This window comes from Ursus arctos, unplaced genomic scaffold (genome assembly GCF_023065955.2).
Source record: "Ursus arctos isolate Adak ecotype North America unplaced genomic scaffold, UrsArc2.0 scaffold_16, whole genome shotgun sequence".
Classification (NCBI taxonomy): Eukaryota; Metazoa; Chordata; class Mammalia; order Carnivora; family Ursidae; genus Ursus; species Ursus arctos.
The window spans coordinates 54,396,671-54,416,751 of NW_026622830.1; the positions used below are offsets into that span (position 1 = coordinate 54,396,671).

General features: G+C 44.9%; 1 protein-coding gene across 1 annotated transcript in view; it reads right to left on the bottom strand.

Annotated features, from left to right (window-relative positions):
* Window positions 1-12,161, bottom strand: part of LOC125281956 (focal adhesion kinase 1-like) — a 54,637-nt gene extending 42,476 nt beyond the window's left edge. Inside the window, exons 1-3 of the mRNA XM_057312878.1 lie at window positions 11,655-12,161; window positions 5,864-5,980; window positions 2,418-2,515 (exon numbers count right to left, since the gene is read on the bottom strand). The gene's annotated coding sequence lies outside the window, so the exon portion shown is untranslated. The remainder of the gene's footprint in view (window positions 1-2,417; window positions 2,516-5,863; window positions 5,981-11,654) is intronic.
* Window positions 12,162-20,081: the final 7,920 nt, after the last annotated feature.

Below are 20,081 nucleotides of genomic sequence, written 5' to 3' on the forward strand. Positions count from 1 at the left end.
GTCTCCGGGCAACCTTCCTTTCTGTCTACTGCCTCCGCACACCCCATTAACCCTGAAAATAATCTCCATACATATTTCAGCAATTCAACTCCTCCAAAACTTTGCTTTGCTTTCCTAGAATTCTGATTGTAAAACACCTCCATCCCAAGTTCTGCCTTAAGAATGCAACACCCCAAAACAAATCAAGAACCAAGAACCTGATCCATCCTGCAGGGGCTCAAGTGGACCAGGGCACTCAGGTACATCAAGGAACCCAGATCTCAGAGGAACACCATTAAGTCGATGCTGTACAAAGCCAGGCTTACTCGTGTGGCCTCACCAGTTGTCCAGAATTGGGGGAAACAATTATAGAAACACTGGTTATAAGGTATTTTTCCTGGGTTTACATATTTTCAAACGGGGGGGAGGGGAGGGGAGGGCCAAACTAGAAGCAGCAGATTATATCCCGGTGCTCAAAGTTCCAGTGAGCCAAGAACGGGCTCTCAGTTCCCTGTCAGGCCTTCGTTCCGCTGCACATCACATTAAGAAGACAAATGTTGTGTAACTTCTGCTAAATATGAAACTGTCTTGGGCTCTACCATGACGAACGATTTTTAATAGCTAATGCTGATGAAAAGTTATACTTGATATTCTCCCTCTTGTTTGGATCCACTAAGAAAAGAGAACTTATTTTGTGGCAAGCATTAAACACTACTTCATCCAGCCTTTAGTGAAAACTACCCATGGGTCAAGCAGAAAACATGCAGAAACGAAATAACAAAATCTTTGCCCTTAAAGATGCAGAAACAGACTTGTACCCAATAAATATAGCCCACTGTTACAGGAAGAAACATCGAAATGTGCAGGGAGGGTGGGGAGGAGACAAGGGATGTAAACAGCTGGGCATGGCCTTCTCCAAAAGACAGCAGAGTCACACCTGGCACAGCACACAGAACAGGTGCCTCTCATAGCCAAGAAAGGGTAGAAGGAATCAGAGAAAAGGAGCAAGACTTCCAGGCCTTACTTGGAAACTGAAACTTCGTGACACAATTTTCCTTCCCTTCCCTAATACCTAATCCTGGCAGAAACAAAAGTGGGTTTGGGGGAGAAAGGAGAACAAAGGAGGAAAGTGAACTGACCCCTAGAAGGAAATGGAAAAACAATCCAGGGTCCTGCCCCTTGGACATCTAAGACAAACACACTTGCCAAAGTCAAATTCAACGTAATTATAATGATTCTGAATTCTGAATCCATGAAGTCTAAGTTTATGGGGCTTTTACACCAAAGCAATGTATTGCTAAAATCTTACCAATGCTAATACCACAAGACAGATTGATGAATCTTCTATCAACGATCTGTCCTCGATTTACCACTAGGCCTACCAGAAAAAACAGTCTTTGGAAATAAGACAAACTGGAATAGAATCTCAATTCTATAACCTCCCAACTGTGGAGTGCAGCACAAGTGCCAAGGTTACAAATTAACAAATCACAAATAACCCAATCTCTGGGGCTTAGTTTTCCTCTCATTAAAGTGGGGGAACTGCCACCGAATAGCAATTGCTAACATTTGTGAATGCTGAGCACATTTCACATTTCTTATGGCATCTTCACCACAACCCTGGGAGAGCGGTCCCATCACCAGCACCCTTTGTCAGAGCAAAGAGCTAGGTTTAAGTAGTCAGTGAAGAGGGGCGCCTGGGTGGCACAGCAGTTAAGCGTCTGCCTTCGGCTCAGGGCGTGATCCCGGCGTTATGGGATGGAGCCCCACGTCAGGCTCCTCCGCTATCAGCCTGCTTCTTCCTCTCCCAGTCCCCCTGCTTGTGTTCCCTCTCTCCCTGGCTGTCTCTATCTCTGTCAAATAAATAAATAAGATCTTAAAAAAAAAAAAAAAGTAGTCAGTGAAGAGTTCGCATGGAGAGAAAGCTAGGTTTCGGTAGTTAGAGAAGAGTTAGTAAGTAAGCAGCCAAGCCAACATCTGAATCCAGAGCCCATAAGAATAAAACACGAGTAAAAAGCACAGGCTCCAAAGCCAGACTGAGTCTGAATCCCAGCTTTGCTTTTTACTAACTTAGTAACCTTTAACCTCTGTTTCATTTATGCAAATGTGAAACGGGCAAAGTGTAGCCTCATTCAGGGGATTACTGCCAGAGACTCCCTGAGGAGCTGGATGGCCCAGTGCTGAGGGTGTTGGGCCACTCTTCTAGGGCACATGCTGCTACTGTCACAACTATCAGGGACAGGACTGTCATCCTGCCTGCTTCTCTCCACACATAAAAGGCACTAAACAACTAATATTTCTTCCCTCACCTACTCTGCAAAATCAACTAGCTTTTATTTGTTTCTAGTATACGTCAAGGAAACCTTAAGACAGATGAAAGAAAAATCAAAACAAAAGGAAAAACCAAAACACAAATGTAGCAAGAGAATTATACTCACAGTTCTGAAGGCCACGGTAACTCTGTGAAGAAATCAAACGTGGGTTTAAAGGAAATGCTCCCGGTTTCTCTTTCCTCTTTCCATAGTCCTCAGAGAACCTGACAAGGAGAGACAACATGCGCATTAAAACCCCCTTCCTTTCACTTCTTGAAGCTCTACTGAACTCACCCCTCAGCCAGTTCCATCACCTCCCACGCAAGCCTACTGGGCAACGCCTGGGATGAGGGGTGAGAAGAGGGCACCACGTCCCTGTCTTCAAACCTATTTCTACTTAAGAAACACACAGGAAGGAGCGCCTGGGTGGCTCAGTCGTTAAGCGTGTGCCTTCGGCTCAGGGCGTGATCCCAGAGTCCTGGGATCGAGCCCCACATCAGGCTCCTACGCTGGGAGCCTGCTTCTTCCTCTCCCACTCCCCTGCCTGTGTCTCCTCTCTCACTGGTATCTCTCTCTGTCAAATAAATAAATAAAATCTTAAAAAAAAAGAAAAGAAAAGAAATACATGTGAAGCAACTGGAAACTATTCAAACATATCAAAAATCATAAATTAACAGGGTGTGGTTGGCTAATAAGTGCACGATACAATGACAGAGTATAGACATCTGTTCCACTGCCTTCCATCAAAACTATACTAAAGAGATATTTTTTTAAAATGCTCTAAACAGGGGCGCCTGGGTGGCACAGCGGTTAATCGTCTGCCTTCGGCTCAGGGTGTGATCCCGGCGTTACGGGATCGAGTCCCACATCAGGCTCTTCCGCTATGAGCCTGCTTCTTCCTCTCCCACTCCCCCTGCTTGTGTTCCCTCTCTCGCTGGCTGTCTCTCTCTGTCGAATAAATAAATAAAAATCTTTAAAAAAAATAAATAAATAAAATAAAATAAAAATAAAAATAAAATGATCTAAACAGGGGCGCCTGGGTGGCTCAGTCTGTTAAGCATCTGCCTTCAGCTCAGGTCATGATCCCAGGGTCCAGGGATGGAGCCCCAGGTCAGGCTCCCTGCTCAACAGGGCGTCTGCTTCTCCCTCTCCCTCTGCCCCTCCCCGTTTGTGCTCTCTGCTCTCTCTCCTGTGCATATACTCACTCCCTCAAATAAGTAAATAAAATCTTTTTAAAAAATGTTTGAAACAGCACAGGGAGAACTGAAAGGAGAAAAAAGCCAAGATTTTTGAAGTACTGAGGAAATCTTCTAACATGGAAGATTGAGACCCAAACAAAAAAGTAAAAAGAAGAAACCTGGAGGAGACAGAAACTATAAAAGACTGAAGTAGAGTAAATGAGGCAGCAGGCCCAAGAAAGCCAGGTCCCAATTCAGCACTGGAACACACGGGAACCACTTCCACTTGCACAGCAGTGTCCTAGAAGACCAGAAGTGGCAGCAGCAGTGTAGACAGAACGGGGGTAAAGAAGGCATAGCCCCAAATACAGAGGAGCCGGGGAAGGCCATGGAAGCTGAAACCAGAACCTCAACGCCAGGCACAACGTGATGCCCCCTCACTCTGAAAGAAGATGGGAGGGGGCATTCCCCGGAAAAGTAGAGGCGTCTATGGACTGAAGTCACCCAGCCCAGCTGCACTGAACAGAGCTGGACTTAATGACCGTATATACAGTGAACAGTGAATTCTCCAGCTCTCCTACAACAGACCACACACGCACACCGCTGGCTTCCAGATTCTGAAGTCAGAATTGTGCCGGAAAGAGACTGGAGAATATTTCTGGGGAATCTGATCAGCTCCAAAAGACAGATCTAAAGATACTAACCCTGGGGACCCCCAACACATGGCCCACCCAGAATACCCTGATGTAAAAGTCAAAGGGCCCCACCACGTCAGACAGGAGAAGGAAGGAAACAACCTAAAAGAAACAGAGACTACACAAACTATCAATAATATAGAGGTAAGACAACACTGCAATCAATAAAGAAAAACAGGATGTTCTTCTAGAAAAATAGAAAAAGAGCTCTTGGAAATCTAAAGAACCTTTCTGAAATCAGAAATAATAAACTAAAGAAAAGTTTCTCTCTGTTCTCCCTGAACAGAGAATAAAAAAGCACCCCCCCAAAAAAAAGGCAGAAAAGGAGGAGCAAAGGAAGGAAGAAGAAGAAGAAGAAAAAGGTATTAAGATAATTACAACCTTTGCCCAGGACAGCCAAGTTCCGGATAATAAGACTTCCAGAAAAACAAAATAAGGAAAAGCAAGAGAGAAAACCTCAGCACAGTAATGCCAAAGAGTATTCCCAGAACTGAAAACTCCCAGTTACCAGAATGAAGGGACCCGCTGAATATGCAGCACAGTGGATGAAAACCGACCCACACAAGGTACACCATCACGATATTTCAAAAGACTTGGACAAATTGTAAAACTCCTACAAGCTTCTAAAGATGGGAGGGGGGAAAAGTTACATACGAAGGAAAAATGAGAATAGCTTCTGAATTCTAAAACAGTAACATGAAAACAAGAAGGCAATGGAGCAATCTTTGAATTTATGAACAAAAATGAATTCCAATACAGAACTCTATACCCAGCGAAACCATCAATCAAGTTTCAATCATGCATGGTCCCAAAAGGTTTGCCTCCTAAGCATCCTATGTCAGAAAGCCCCTGGAGAAAGTCTTCCACCAAAACACGAGCATCAACAAAAAAATGAGCAAGGCATGAGCTTCCATTAGAAGGGATAAGGGAATCCCCAGGACGACGATGAAGGGAGATTCCAGAATGGTGGCTGTGCACCAGGAGAGAGAGAAACAAGTCCAAGCCGGAGCAGTGTTGCTCAAGAGGAGGGAATGCTGAAGGCTGTCTTCAACTTGCCCAAAAACACTGTACTATCTTTTTAAAGTAATTAACGCCACCAAAAGGAAGAAGTCAGTGAAGAAAGACAAAGACAAGAGTTGCCACAAACATAAAATCCAACTGTGGACAAAAGCCAAACGATGAGAACAAAGGAACATCCAGGGACAACACAATAAAAGACCGAAGGAGCAAGCAGCTCAGAAAAGAAGAGAACGGAGATCTCCAGGAAACTGTCTGCCAGAAATCAAATGTGAAGAAGAGATGAGTCTGTATGACCATGAAGAAAAATTACTAAGAGGCTACTGGAAGGTATGGGGAAAATAGGTCTGGGGTAGGGGGTAAATTACAATAGGTATAAAAAGGGTTAAGAATGTGGGGGACTGATGGGGCACCTGGGTGGCACAGTGGTTAAGTGTCTGCCTTCAGCTCAGGGCGTGATCCCGGCATTATGGGATCGAGCCCCACATCAGGCTCCTCTGCTGGGAGCCTGCTTCTTCCTCTCCCACTCCCCCTGCTTGTGTTCCCTCTCTCGCTGGCTGTCTCTATCTCTGTCGAATAAATAAATAAAATCTTTAAAAACAAAAAAAAAAGAATGTGGGGGACTGAAGAAAGATGAGTACCTGTCATAATGCCCTGGGCGCACCTCTATCACAGGACTTACCCACTGTACCATCATCACTGACTGACTTCTCTGTCTCCCCTCCTCGGCTGTAAAGACCTTTTGGAGAGGATCATTTCTCATCCAGTTATCACCCTGCAGAGTCCAGTACAACGCCTGCTACAAGAGTATACACAAAAGCAAAGGGTTTTTGTATTTTTTTGCATTTATTCGGGTACTGAGTATCTACTACACATACCTGCTATCCTTCCGGAGAACTAGAATTCAAAGACATATGGACCTTGCTTGCCTTTAAAGAGTTTCAACTTTTTTTCACACCTGAGAAAACAAATATTTCTCCTATATCCTCACTCTCCCCAAAAGATGAAAAGTTCACCAGGGGCTTACAGAACTTTAATAGTCCGGCTATCACTAATGGATATGGAACCCAAGACCTGATGACACTTGCTTGACATTGTATGCATTGTGTAATATGAAAAGAGTGCCGGCTTGGGTATCAGGACACCTGGTTTCTAGTCCTTTAGAATTACTCCTTTTGAAGAAGAGGAAATCCCAACTCCTTGATATGACCTGTCGGTCCCTGAATGATCAAGCCCAGTCTGACTGTCATGCTATCTCCCGTGAATCCTACAAAGCAGCAACATTAAGCCATTTTCGGTGTACAGAACAACCTGTGCCCTCCTCGACACCTCCTCCACCTGGACCTTCTTCCCCGGGCTAACCTGGACGCATGTGCGGTGGGAGCCTTGCCCTTCCCCCAGGTGAGACACCTCTCTCCTGTACCCCTCAGCACGCCTTCACATGACACCAGTATCTGTGGAGTGGCTGACAAATGCCATGCACGGCCCCAGGACACAAGGCAATAGACGAGAGAGACGCAGGACTCTCCGGTGGTGGAGCTTCCTGTGCAACAAACTAGAGCGGATGTTAAATCGGGCCTGTCAGTGTCTTCTGTCTTCCTCCACCCAAACAGCAAGATTCTGGGGACAACGACAGCCTAAGTTCCGCAGCCTCAGCACCGCCATCCCAGACAAATATTTAAAGCACTATTAAATAAAACCAAAGTGAAGGTCAAAAAGCCCCAGTGCCTGCAGCACGTAACATTTGCTCTTTAAAAGCCCTCTTTTTCTACTGTCGTTGTTTGTTTGTTCGTTTATTGCCTCTTGTCTGTTAGGAGTATAAACCTGAAAATGTCATTCAGGGAAATCTTGCGAGTCCGCTGGAACTGGCTTTATTCTCCTTACTAACCGCAAACACAAGACAGCCCAGTTACTCCCCACGTCTGGTTTCTGTTCGCCACTCTATAACCAACAGCGCGCACTGGACCGAACACCTAAAACACACGATCAGAACACATGCACTTGATGCGTGAATGACCTAATGATGAATAAATGAGCGTATACACTGGCTTTGAGGGCCTTATAATTGCTCCTCACTCTAGTTTCTATTTTAAGGAGAATTCAAGCAGATAGCAACACCGCATTTATCAACACTGGACCTGCTGGATGTCTGCCATTTGAATTGCAGGCAGCTTAGGGCCACGTCCAGCATGGAACTACTAAAATACAAGCATAACAATTTGAACTAGTTCAACTAGGGCAGAAAACTAGGTATTTCCCCAATCCTATAATTAAAATGCTTAAATTCTTTTGCTCCAGACAAAGAAAAATTAAACTTGGCTCATTATACAATGAAATAAATTGCCAGCTCCTTGAAGGTATTTGTAAGATGGACACTCTCTACATTTCTGGCATAAGTGGGGACATTTATACGTACACGGGGTCCTCAGGCTACTCTGAACTCTCTTCCCCCTAACATGCAAATGAGAATTTCCCACCAGTCACAACACACTCTGAATCTATGCTTCCTGAACAGGTAACATACTCCACACGATCACTTTGCTTCTAATCGTCTCGTTTCAGTGCACAGTCCAACCTGGACAGTCCCTGACACCCGCCTCTCACTCACCCGGACAACAGTGACAACCTGCCATCTGCGGAGGGTGTGGTGTCATAGCAGTCTCTCCCAAGTGCTTTACAAGCACCAGCTCTGGAATCCTCACAGCCCTAACTGATTACTACTCTTGTTCCATTTTGCATGTGAGAAAACAAAGTCCAAAAAAACTTAAGACATTTTCCAAGGTCACACAGCAGACAAGGGAGAGAGAGATCAGGCATTCAAACACCAGCTTACCTTAGAATCACGATGCTATTCTGGCTTCCCAAGTTACCCAGATATTATTACTGTTAAAACAACGGACATGATTTGGGCTTTCCAAAGCAAACATGACAGAAAGACTCTTTCTGAAGCTGAGTAACAGTCAACATGACACACTGCCATATTAGAAGATCTCCGGCTTGAATTAACCATGCAGGCTGAGCCCCTGGCAGGAAATGGTCCGCTTGATGCTAACTGCCAAATAAAGCCCAAAACCACTGTTTCTCAATGCACAACATTCTAACCATTTAAATTATCTGTGAAGGTCTCAAATGTCCAAAATATATAACCACTTCACACAGGTGTCCCTTCCTCTAAGCTCAGTGTACCAAAGGTTTCTGCACTCAGGCAAGCCGTAGTAACCTGTACTCTGAAGAACACAGGTCAGAAGAAACTTTCTGAAAAACCAAAAATGTATAAAGAATTCGAACATGATTATTAAAGTTATCTGGGCAAACAAAAGCTTCTTTACGCTTCAAAATAATTTTCTAGTCAAACACATTCTAATACTAGACAGTGGAGCAGCTCATAGGTCATAGGTCACTGCATCCCATTCATCTGTGTGCCAGCGCATGGTACAGGGTCTGCGGTCCAACCGGTAGTAAGCTACTGATGATGTGAATACATTAGGGAAATGAAGAGGCAATATTACTAATTGCTGAAAAACCGGTATTAGGAACAACAACAACAACAATAAATCGCCCGTTCTACATGCAGAGTACACGGTGAATACCAACTGCTTGCACTTCTTAGATACGCTGGTCAAACTCATCAGGGAATAAGATTAGCTTTTAAATCCCCACAACAGAAATAACTGCATCACTGGGAACTGTATTTGCTGAACCTCAGGCTGATCCTTCCCTAACTAGCCATGTACTAAGAACTATGTTCTGTCACATTTGTCAAAGAGTTATGATAATCTCCACTTAACAGGTAAGAAAACAGATTTAGAGCTTAAGGAACCTGGTCAACATGCAGGGAATAAGAATCGAATCTGAGGTTCAAAGCAAGACCTATCCAACACCCATCCTCTTAACCACCATCTGTTCTACACTGTAAATAATATCCATAGAAAATTCCACTGCGCAAAGGCTCATTAAGAATACGAAAGAAACACTATTCTACTCAAATTAATTAATAGGCACAGTTAACATATTCAAGACAAGACAACGCTTCAATTGTACACAAATGAACGAATGGGCTACTAAGGTATACCTAAGGGTCATTCTGTCTACCTGAGAGAGGCACCAAAGGAAGGACCCATGACCCAAATGCGTGCAGTACTTAGCAGGAAATCTCCTGCAAGGCCTGGGAGTGGTAAGTGATCAAGAGACACGGTCGTGCGGGCATCACTGGCCTCGGTGGAACTGGAGATCACTACCTGGACAAATGGAAGCAGTTTGCAAAGCGAAGGGTCCCAGATCTAGGTAAGGAAGACGAAGCACATTCCCTCCTGCCTCTCCTAGAAAGAGCAACTAGGAAGGCTGGAAAGAGTAACTGCAGAAGCTCTCTGACCACTCTGAAAAGTAAACTGCAGCGGGGGGATTAGGAAGCAAGACTGGATTTAAACCACGACCAAAATCAGCAGATTTCAATACAATGGAAAGTCTCCTTGCATGATATCCTAAATGGGGAGGGCACACCCCAAACTTATTCAGCATAGGAAGAACCAGAAAAGCGTCAATTCCCGTGGGAGGAGAAAATCAACACAAGCCAATATCAAGAAGGGAACAAATATGACAATCAGCCCAGAGGGACTTTAAAACAACTACTGTACAAATAATTCCACAAACAAGCATACACACAACATACTCGATATCGCAAATTCTTCTTTTCCTTTTCTCTCTTAAACCCACTGGCTCTGGCCCTCACCACTCTACGAACTTCTCCCTCTAAGACTACCAACGACCTCTGCACTGCTCAATCCAATCATTAGAGCCCAGGGCTCGTCCTTTCGACAACTGACAAGAGCTGATCTCCCACTCATGTTCTCGTGATTTTCTTCTTACCCCACCGATGGCTCCCTCCTTCCAGAGTCGCCCAGGGCTCTGTCCTTTCTCCTCTCAGCTATGCTTACCTCCCAGGCAAGCTCATTCAAATGCTGCTTCTATGCTAACAAAGCTAAAACTTGTCCCTCCGGCTCAGCCCGACTGCCTGGCCTTGCGCTGGACTGACCGCTGTTCACTCTGCACCGCAGCCCCACCGCGGCCTGCTCCTGCGCATCACCGAGACGGCAGAGCTACTTCTCCCAAAACCCCTTCCCGCTACAGCTCAGGGCGGCGGGCAGTGAACGCTAATAAGAGGCAACGTGGGCAAAATGAAGAGAAACATCATTCTCTTCAACTCTGCCAGCCCTCCCAGAGGTAGGGATGGATTCTAATTCCCCGTACGACTAATTGTCGAGAATGGCCCGGGTTTTCCTGACCAAACCCTGGCAGGTGTACCCTCTGCCGGGCCTGCTTGTAGGCCCCTTGGGGAAGTGGAGCATCACCGAAGAGAACTCAGTGAAACGTCCGACACCTCCAAGCCCAGGTGCTGACTGGCCCGCCCCCTCCACAAACCTTCCTACACACAGCCTTCTCCGTTCACGACAACGTCCGCCTTCCAGCTGCTGAGGCGAGAAACAACAGACGTCATCCCTGCCGCCTGTCTTCCTCCCACATTCCCCATCCAGTCTTGTCAGCAAGTAATGTTGGTTCTTCCCACAAAAGAGGCCCAGACGCTGTCCCCTCGCCATCATGCTCACCAACACCATCGTGACCGGAGCCACCATCCCTCACCGAAATGACTACAGCACTCCGGAACAGGCCTCCCCGCTCCCAGCCCTGCCACCCTAGCATACACGCTCACCACGGCAGACCGATTCCAAGCCTAGATCAGACGGCATCGCTTCTCTGCTCCAAACCCTAAATGGTCCCTCATCTTACATAGATGACAACAGAGAGTCAGTGAAGGAACGAGGTGAAGGACTGAGCCAACAGGTGTTCCCCACACTGCTAGGCTGTTTGTTCAAGGGGTCAATGGGACTGAAGAAGGGGCCTCTGAGGGCAGTCAGTGTGGAACTGCTGGTGAGAACACTTTTAAAGATATTAAGAAAACCCTGATTTAATACAACCTGGAGTAGAATCTGCTAAGACACATTATAACTGATGACAGTAAAAATATCTGCAGAGCAGGAAAAGGATTAGCTGGAAAATTTACAATGATGAAAATATAAGTTGCTTAAAGCATTTAAACTACGGTTATTCAGTCTATCATTCATGAGCAGGAGCTTTGTGGAAAGTATTCGAACCCATCATGTGTTACTGAGCCAGTAACACCAACGGCAACCTCATGAAATAGCCTGACTTGTCCTACCACACTGCAGTTCAATGGTTTGTGCAAGGCTCTGTTGTGACTTTTCAACCGCAGAGCCAAGACTGAAATCTACTTGAAAAAGACCCCCCCCTTTACTCATCACTATTACCAAACACTCAATTGCTTCGGAAATTAGCTTTTGCTCCTACATGTTAACATTTCTTCATGAGCTCAGCCTAAATTGACAAGGCACAGCAGCGCTCATATGAGGGACTTCGGGCAGTGACGGCATTTCAGTGGCTGCAAGCATCTTACTCACCAGCAACGTCCGACGCGGCCACACGGCTCCCCCGCCGCCACAAGTTAGAGCAGCGCCTGCTGACTCACTCGGAGGAACGTGCAACTCCTGACCTCAGGGTGGAGTTCACGCCCCACGCTGGGCATAGAGGCTAATTAAAAATGAAAAAAATTAAAAGTTAAAGAGAGAAGTGGATTTGTGTCCCCACACAAACGTGTAGCAGATGTGTTTTGAGCTCAAACTACAGTTCCAGCGGCATTTCTCAAACCTCAATGCAAGTACAATGAAAATTCACGTATCTCAAACCCACTTCACCGAGCAACTGAGGCACTTCCATCAGACCATCAATCGGAGAGAGGAATCTGCGCTGTAATGACGTGTGGAAAGGCAAACATCAAAAAGAATCTAGTGAATTCTATCGATGTCTGCCAAACGATGAATACACTAAACTGAAATGATATGCTTCCGAACTGGTATCAGTGTGCAAGAGCACCTACGAGTATGCGGACACTGTCAGAGATGACATCTGTAACCTTCCGTGCATATCAGCCCCGAGACTGAACATTTGTCATTGGTTGTGATGATACGGAACACTACCTGTGAGCTCCAATTACAAAACATGTCATCCAACCCTCCCCCGAAAAAAATTCCATTCTTATTAGACCTGTATTATAATATATATATACATACTCAACTATTATTTGAAATTCTGTCAATAAAAATTTTATATATTAGTGTTCTCTCCTGTTATGTAAGTACTTACATAATATCCTTCATTTTGCCTCTTAGTCTGCAAAACCTAAAATATCTACCATCTGCCCCTTCACAAAGAAGCCTGCCGATCCGTTTCAGTCATCTTCCCCAGATCTTCTGACCACAGGTACAGCTAAGGCACACACCACATATCTTTAACTTCTCAGCTGTTTTTTTCTTTTTAACTTAAGTCTCTCATTTTACCTTTATTCCTTATAAATTTTACCTTGTTGATTTTAGCACTTCATTACAACCTGTCGAAGTATTTTCAAATCCTGATTCTAAAAATGAACGGTCTCCCAGCATTAACTCCTGATCTTTACTCAAATTCTTGATGAAAACATGACGACAGATGTCAAGTATGACACACTTCTTGAGACATCGTCACTTGGGTGCAGAAATTCTGGTATTTTAGTTTTGTGGCAAATTACACTACATGTGGTTGCAATGTATCTTCTACCTACGAGCAGTAATTTCTTTTTTTTTTTTTTTTTTTGAAGATTTTATTTATTTATGTGACAGAGACAACACAGCAGGCGAGTGGGAGAGGAAGAAGCAGGCTCCCAGCGGAGGAGCCCGATGTGGGACTCGATCCCGGAACGCCGGGATCACACCCTGAGCCGGAGGCAGACGCTTAAGGACTGCGCTACCCAGGCGCCCCAAAAGCAGTAATTTCTTGAACTCCCTAGTAATGACAGGAATAACAATTTACTTTCTAGGCTGTATGCAGGAAAGGATTAAGCTTGCCCCAGGGAAGATTTGGCCATTGCCCAGCTCCTGGGAAGTCACCTCTGAGCCTTTGGAATCCCCTGCCTGATAAGGCGGTCTTTGTTTAGCTGGGGGCCTTCGGCCACACCAGACAGTCCATGCTAACAATTTGATTTCTGGTGGAGCCTTGGGCCACACACAACACCAGTTTGATCTCCAGAGGGATTGGAGACTAAACTCAGCCATGCAGGCAGTGCCTATGGGACAACCCCCAATACATATCCTGGACACCAAGGCTCAGGTGAGCTTCCCTGGTTGGCAGCATCGGTGCTGGGAGAAGTCAGCACACCTGCACTGCGAGAGGACAACTAGAAGCTCATGCTTGGTCTTCCCTGGACTTTGCCCGGTGTGCCTTTCCTTCACTGACTTCTGTCCACATCCTTGCCCTGTAATAAACCATAACCATGAGGATAATGGCTTCTCGCAGTTCTCTAAGTCCTTCTAGTGAACCACAGAACCTGCAGGTAGTCTTGGGGGCCTCCCAAACTCTAGGTCCTGATGATTTACAACGTACTTACAGCAACACTACAGCAGTGTTCTTTCAGCACGAGGAGATGCTAGTTTAAAATGCAGGTGACAGGGGCGCCTGGGTGGCACAGCGGTTAAGTGTCTGCCTTCTGCTCAGGGCGTGATCCCGGCATTATGGGATCAAGCCCCACGTCAGGCTCCTCCGCTGGGAGTCTGCTTCTTCCTCTCCCACTCCCCCTGCTTGTGTTCCCTCTCTTGCTGGCTGTCTCTGTCTCTGTCGAATAAATAAATTCTTTAAAAAACAAATGAAATAAAATAAAAAATAAATAAAATGCAGGTGACAGGCTTCCACATCAGCAATGATCATCCAACATCTCTGTGGGATAATACCAGGCATTTGCATTAAAAAAAATTTTTTTTTTGAGAAAGAAAAAGCCAGATCACGAGGCGGTGGGGCAGGAAAGGAGACCCCACACTGAGCACAGAGCCTGACACAGGGCTGGATCTTATGACCCTGAGATCATGACCTAAGCCCAAAACAAGAGTAGGACGCTTAACTGACTAAGGCACCAGGCCCCCCTGCCTGCATCTCTCATATACTCTCCTTGGTGATTCTTACATACACTACTTTCAGGACCACTGACGTACCCAAAAGCTTCCTGAGGCAGTGACCGTCTTTTTTTTTTTTTTTTTTTAATTTACTTGCTTACTTACTCACTTATGTAATCTCTACACACAACGTGGGGCTCAAACTCACAACCCCAAGATTAAGAACCACATGCTCCACCCACTGGGCCAGCTAGGCACCCCAGGACTGTCTTCTTTTTAATGAATCCCCATCAGGACAAGATGCTCAAGAGTCAAGAGTGACTCAGGACAACGCTCTAAATCTGGTAGAGAAGTGAGAACAACTGGCATTATTAGTCTTCTAAAACTTAGACTATATACACGTGTGAGATTTGTTTTGTCATTCCTCAAATATCCAAGACAATGTAGAAATAAATGACTGAATGCAAACCACAAGTTACTTGGATACAGTGTGAACAACGGATTCAACGGTGTCCATTTCTCACCCATTTTTCAATTACATCCATTTTTTTCAATCTCCTGACAGTTAATAGGAAACCTGAGTTTTAGAAGCTGTCTTCATACCCTTCTCATCTACTAAAAAGATCACCCGTGAGCTAAAGGTCAAGACAGCTGAGAGAATCTTGAGAGTTCTCCTCTGTCAGTATCAAGGAGCCATTTACCCAAGGAGCCTTACCCTGTTATTTCTTCATCTCTAAAGTGGGAGCCCCGGACCAGTTGATCCCTAAATTTAGATCAACCTCTAAAATCCTAGACTACCTAAAACAATAAAAATAAAGGAGGCAAACACCCAGTGGAAAAGTTTAGAATTTCCAATGAAATAGTTGAAAGGGCAGACTCAAAGACGAAAATCAAACATCAACTCTTCACCAACCAAATCATCAACCGTCACCCGACAAAAATTAATTCATATGTAGACAACTTGCATTTAAACTAAGTTACTCCTGCTACCTCTTTTATCAAGTCAATTCCTTAGGACACAACTAATGTATTTTTCCCAAAGCAGAAAGCAAAGCTTTTTTTTGCCATGACACAGCCAAGGAGACACCAAACTTTTTACCTACACTGGAATCACAATTATCCCCAGCCTGAAATCTTAAGGGTGATATTTTAAACAGCCTAGGGTTTTTCACTTCTAACGTCTACACCATCACTGAATTCCATCATTTCTTAGATCTTTGCCATTCATGACACTTGGCCCTTAATGGAGGTCACAGTCCTGTCAACAGGAAAAGGGAAACTTTCTCAGACATAAACCCATTTCCAAACGCTCCCCTGTAAGACTCAACTTCTATAGGGCAGCCATATATCACCAAAAACAGCAAATCTCTGCACGGACTGCTATAATCCAGAGTCTGTAATTCCTAAATTACATACAACGCTAATGTCAAACATGAACCAATCCAGTTTAGACTCCAGGACACCACATTCATCTGCCTGGTGCGAACATAAACCACCAGCTGCCCAGTTCCTCCTGCATCTGTTCACGGAAGAGCTAACTGTAACAGGACGAGTTAGGTACTGTCTTACAACTATTAACTATCAACGCACTTCTGAGTGGACAGAAAAACTACACTCCTTTTTGGAACTAACACAGCCAACTAAAAGTGACACTGGTCCATCTCTCAGAGCCATGGGACTGTTAAGATATTCCTAATAGTTTATAAACTTTAGCTTCATCTCATGTACAACAGCATGTTGAAACATCCATGCCAACGAGAGTCCCAAACTCTCCTGGCTGGCCTTCTATGTACAAAAACCGGGCCTTGTTTTGTCTCTCGGAGGCCAGGGGAGACATCTGCACTGCTGGCTGGTAGACCTCGGTTGGTACAGTTGGGCTCAGGTGACAGCTTCATGGGCCTGTGTTTTATGTAGCGGTCTGGGATGTATGACACTTACAGTAACAGTCCTGTGATTTGGATGCTTAGCTTTCCCTTACAGCCTCACACCCGGGCAGAGTGTCAGACATCCACAGTCCAATAACACGGAGTGCCCCCGCCTTGGGCTGGGCTCACTTTTGATAATGGGACGAAAGCCCAAGCATCCTACCCCAGGAAAACAGCTCATGTGCATACACACAATTCTGCGTACCGTTTCTGGGGTTCATGGACCTAGGAGAGAGCATTTCCTCCTTAAGCAACAAACAGTCTGATCAGTAAGCACTTAAAAACAAAAAGATCTTCATGGACTTTTCACCAAGGGAGAAATCTGGGAGCCATCCTGGAATTGCTCTGGACACCCCCTCTCTCAGCCCTGGCTCTTCATTTCCCAGGTCAGAGCCTGGAGACTGGCTGAGAAACAGGCTTCAAATCACCCTCTCTCCAGTTCCTCAGTCACGCCCTTAATTAAGGCCTTCTTCACTTGTGTGTACAACGTAATTGTAGAATTAAAAGGACACAGGCTGTTAGATTGGACCATCTGAACTTTGCCCATCACTTTACTAGCTGGGCGACAGACACCGGGCAGCCATTCCCTTAATGACAAAGGCTTGGCTCCTCTCCCTTCTGAAGCGCATGACTGCAACACCTCCTTGACCGACCCTTGTACTAGTTAACCACCCGCTTGCCATAGGAATCTGCTCCCGTCAGAATCAACCACACGCTGCTCTGATCTTGTCAATAGTATCAACCCTACCTCCTTCTCGACCCAACCCTTTCTGTACTCCTAAACACTAGTAAAAACATCCAGTCTCACAGACCCCAGCCTCTCCCGCCTCTGCACCGTTAGAGCGGGCATGTCCTCCACGAGGCCCTGCCTGCTTCCCACCTTCCACTCTCTTTCTACAGATCCCTGCAGACAGCCAGACCTGCAGAGGTCACGGCATCTGGTCCACAGCCAGTTTCTGTATGGTTCTGGGCTAATCAAGGTTTTTACCCTTTTAAAGGTTGTTTAAAAAAAAAAAAAAGGCAGCTATGTGACAGGCCCTATGTGGCCTACAAAGCCTGAAATGTTTACTATCTGACCTTTAACAGAGAAAGTTTGCTGACCTCTGAGCGTGACCGTGACGGGGACATGCCCTCCAGGTCCTCAGAGCACTCTGCTCTGGCACTATCACTGTAGGCATCACACTGCATGCTGACTACCTCACTCCCCTCCTGTCTGTGCCCCTGGGGGCTGACACTACACCAGGCACAAGACAGGTATTTAATACTGTTGACTCCTGAACAACTGGGTCCACGTATACACAGATTTTTTTTGATACATGCCACATAGTAAATGTAGTTTCTCATAATTTTCTCAACATCCTCTTTTCTCTAACTTACCTTTTTATAATACAGTATATGATACACATACAAAATATGTGCTAACTGCCAATTCTCAACTATGGGGAAGGGTCCGGCGGCCCGCACTGTTCAGGGGTCAACTGTCCTGGCACTTTACATGTGTACACCATCCCACATAGTAACTGCACGCAGAGCTTCAAAGATCACAGATACTAGAGTTTATATAGACAGTATCAGAAGTCACGTGACTAAAGACAACGCTCCAGTATTTGTACCTCAACCTTCTGTTTCCTAGTTAAGATGCTCTTTCTACTAAAAAGACCTGCGTCTCTACACAAACTATGATACCTAGACATCTTTGATTACTAATACCTGAGACTTTAGCTAAGGGTAAAATTTAATTTTTGACTCGCTATTTAATTTTGATAATTTTTAAATTACTGCTACTTTTTGTAAATTAAAAAAAAAAGAAAGAAACAGACACCCTAAGGAAGCACTAGGCAGGTATTTGTAAATTAAATATCAGTACTTAGTGGTTTTCTACTCAGTGCACCACAGCCTCCCATGATCCCACCTATACCGGTCTGAGAACCCACACCACCTTAGAGACAGGCTCCATGATACGCCTGTCAAAGAGGCTCAATCCTCTGTCTAGCTGTTCCTGCTCTAGGCGGACTTTGGAAAAAGTCAAGAGTCCGGCCAGCACTGTGTAAGAGAATGCTCCATGACGATGAAAATGTCTCATCTCTGCACTGTCCGAGGTGGTAGCCACTAGCCACACCTGCATACTGAGCACCCAAACTGGGGCTAGTGTGACTGTCAAACAGAACTTTTCATTTTATTTAATTTTAATTTAAATAGCCACACATGGCTAGCAACCACTACAGGAGACACAGATCCAAGTCTAGACTCCAAACACTGCAGTGAAATAAAACACACTTTTCCCTGTATCCTTAACTACAGGCTATGTTATCTGGCCCAATCATTCCCCTGAAAAAGACTTAAAAAGATGAATAGAATACTTTAAAATCTTAAAATCAACCAGAAACTGACAAGACAATAAGGAAAGAACAGGCCAAAATTAAAGTGAAATCAGGAACCCAAAGAGATGAACAAGCACAGAAACCACCTCTGCCCTGCAGTCATTTGCCAATTCTGAAAATTTTCAACTTTCATTTTTACAACCATGCAGGGAAAGAGGAGTAAGAATCAAAAGCTGGGTCCCTTAGGGTGTTTAACCAAAAACACTACCTCCAGAAGCAGAGCCCTAAAGGCTACAGAGCTCAAGATAAAAGAAACCAGAGGTGAGTCACCTCTCCAGTAAAATCACAGCACTGGGCGGTCCAAAATACCTCAAGCCTTAAACCTGCTTTAAACTGGTTGAAGCAAAAAAGAAAAAAAAAAAAAAAGCTCTCTGGAAGGAGCTATATCTTCATTCTATGCCTCAATAGACTCCTACAAATAATCAGAACTAAGTTAAGAATCCTACAAATAATATCCTACACCATAAATAAAAATGAATCACAGACCTAAATGTAAACCTGAAACTTTTCTAGAGGGGGATGGAGGGAAATAAAGGAGAAAACCTTTGTGACCTAGGATTAGGCAACAATTTCTTAACTACGACACCGAAAAAGCACAGTCCAGGGGTACCTGGGGGACTCAGTCAGTTAAATGTCTGCCTTGGGCTCAGGTCATGATCTCAGGGTGCTGGGATTGAGTCCCAAAGGCAGCAGGCTCCCTGCTCAGCGGGGAGTCCGCTGCTCCCTCTCCCTCGGCCCCTCCCCCCATCCCACTCTCTCTCCCTACCTCGAATAAATAAAATCTTTAAAAAAGAGAGAGAGAATGCAAAAACAAACCATAGCATGAGAGAAAAGCACAGCACACATCTGACAAAGACTTGTATCCAGAATATATAAGGAACCCACCAATAAGAAAAAAAATTTAATAGGCGAAAGATTTGAACACCAAAAGATACACAGGTGGCAAAACCACAAAGAAAAACCATTACACACCTATCGGAATGGCTGAAAAGCTAAAAGACTAACCATACCAAATGTTGCCCCAACGATCCAGCGTGACTGGAACTCTCACACAAGGCTGGGAGGAATGTGAAATGGTTCAGCCATTCCAGGACAGAGTTTGACACTTTCTCAAAAAGCCAACATAGGCCTACCACAGGATCCAGCCATTACAGTGCTAGACCCAACCATTTCCAGGAAAAACAAAAGCCGATGGTCACATGAAGACTTGAGCGAAATTATTCAAAGGCTTTATTTGTAATAACTCAAAACAAGAAACGACTCTCCACACACTGATCACGTTCGACGTCATCCCAAGCAACAGCAGGAAGAAATTCCTTGCAAGTCAGCAAGGGATTCTAAAACAGATACAGATCTGCAAAGGGTCAAGGAGGGCCAAGGTATGCTTAAAAAGGAACCAAGTGGGAAGAGTTCCACAATAAGACCTGTTATAAAATTAAAATAATTGAAGCAACTTAAACTGGGCAGTACCAGTGGAATTCAAGAAAGTCCAAAACAGATGCACATACACACGGACCTTTCATTTCCAAGAAAAGGGGCACTGCAGAGCGCTGGGGGAAAGATGCTCTTTTCAATGAACGGTGTTCGGACAACTAGCATGTCCA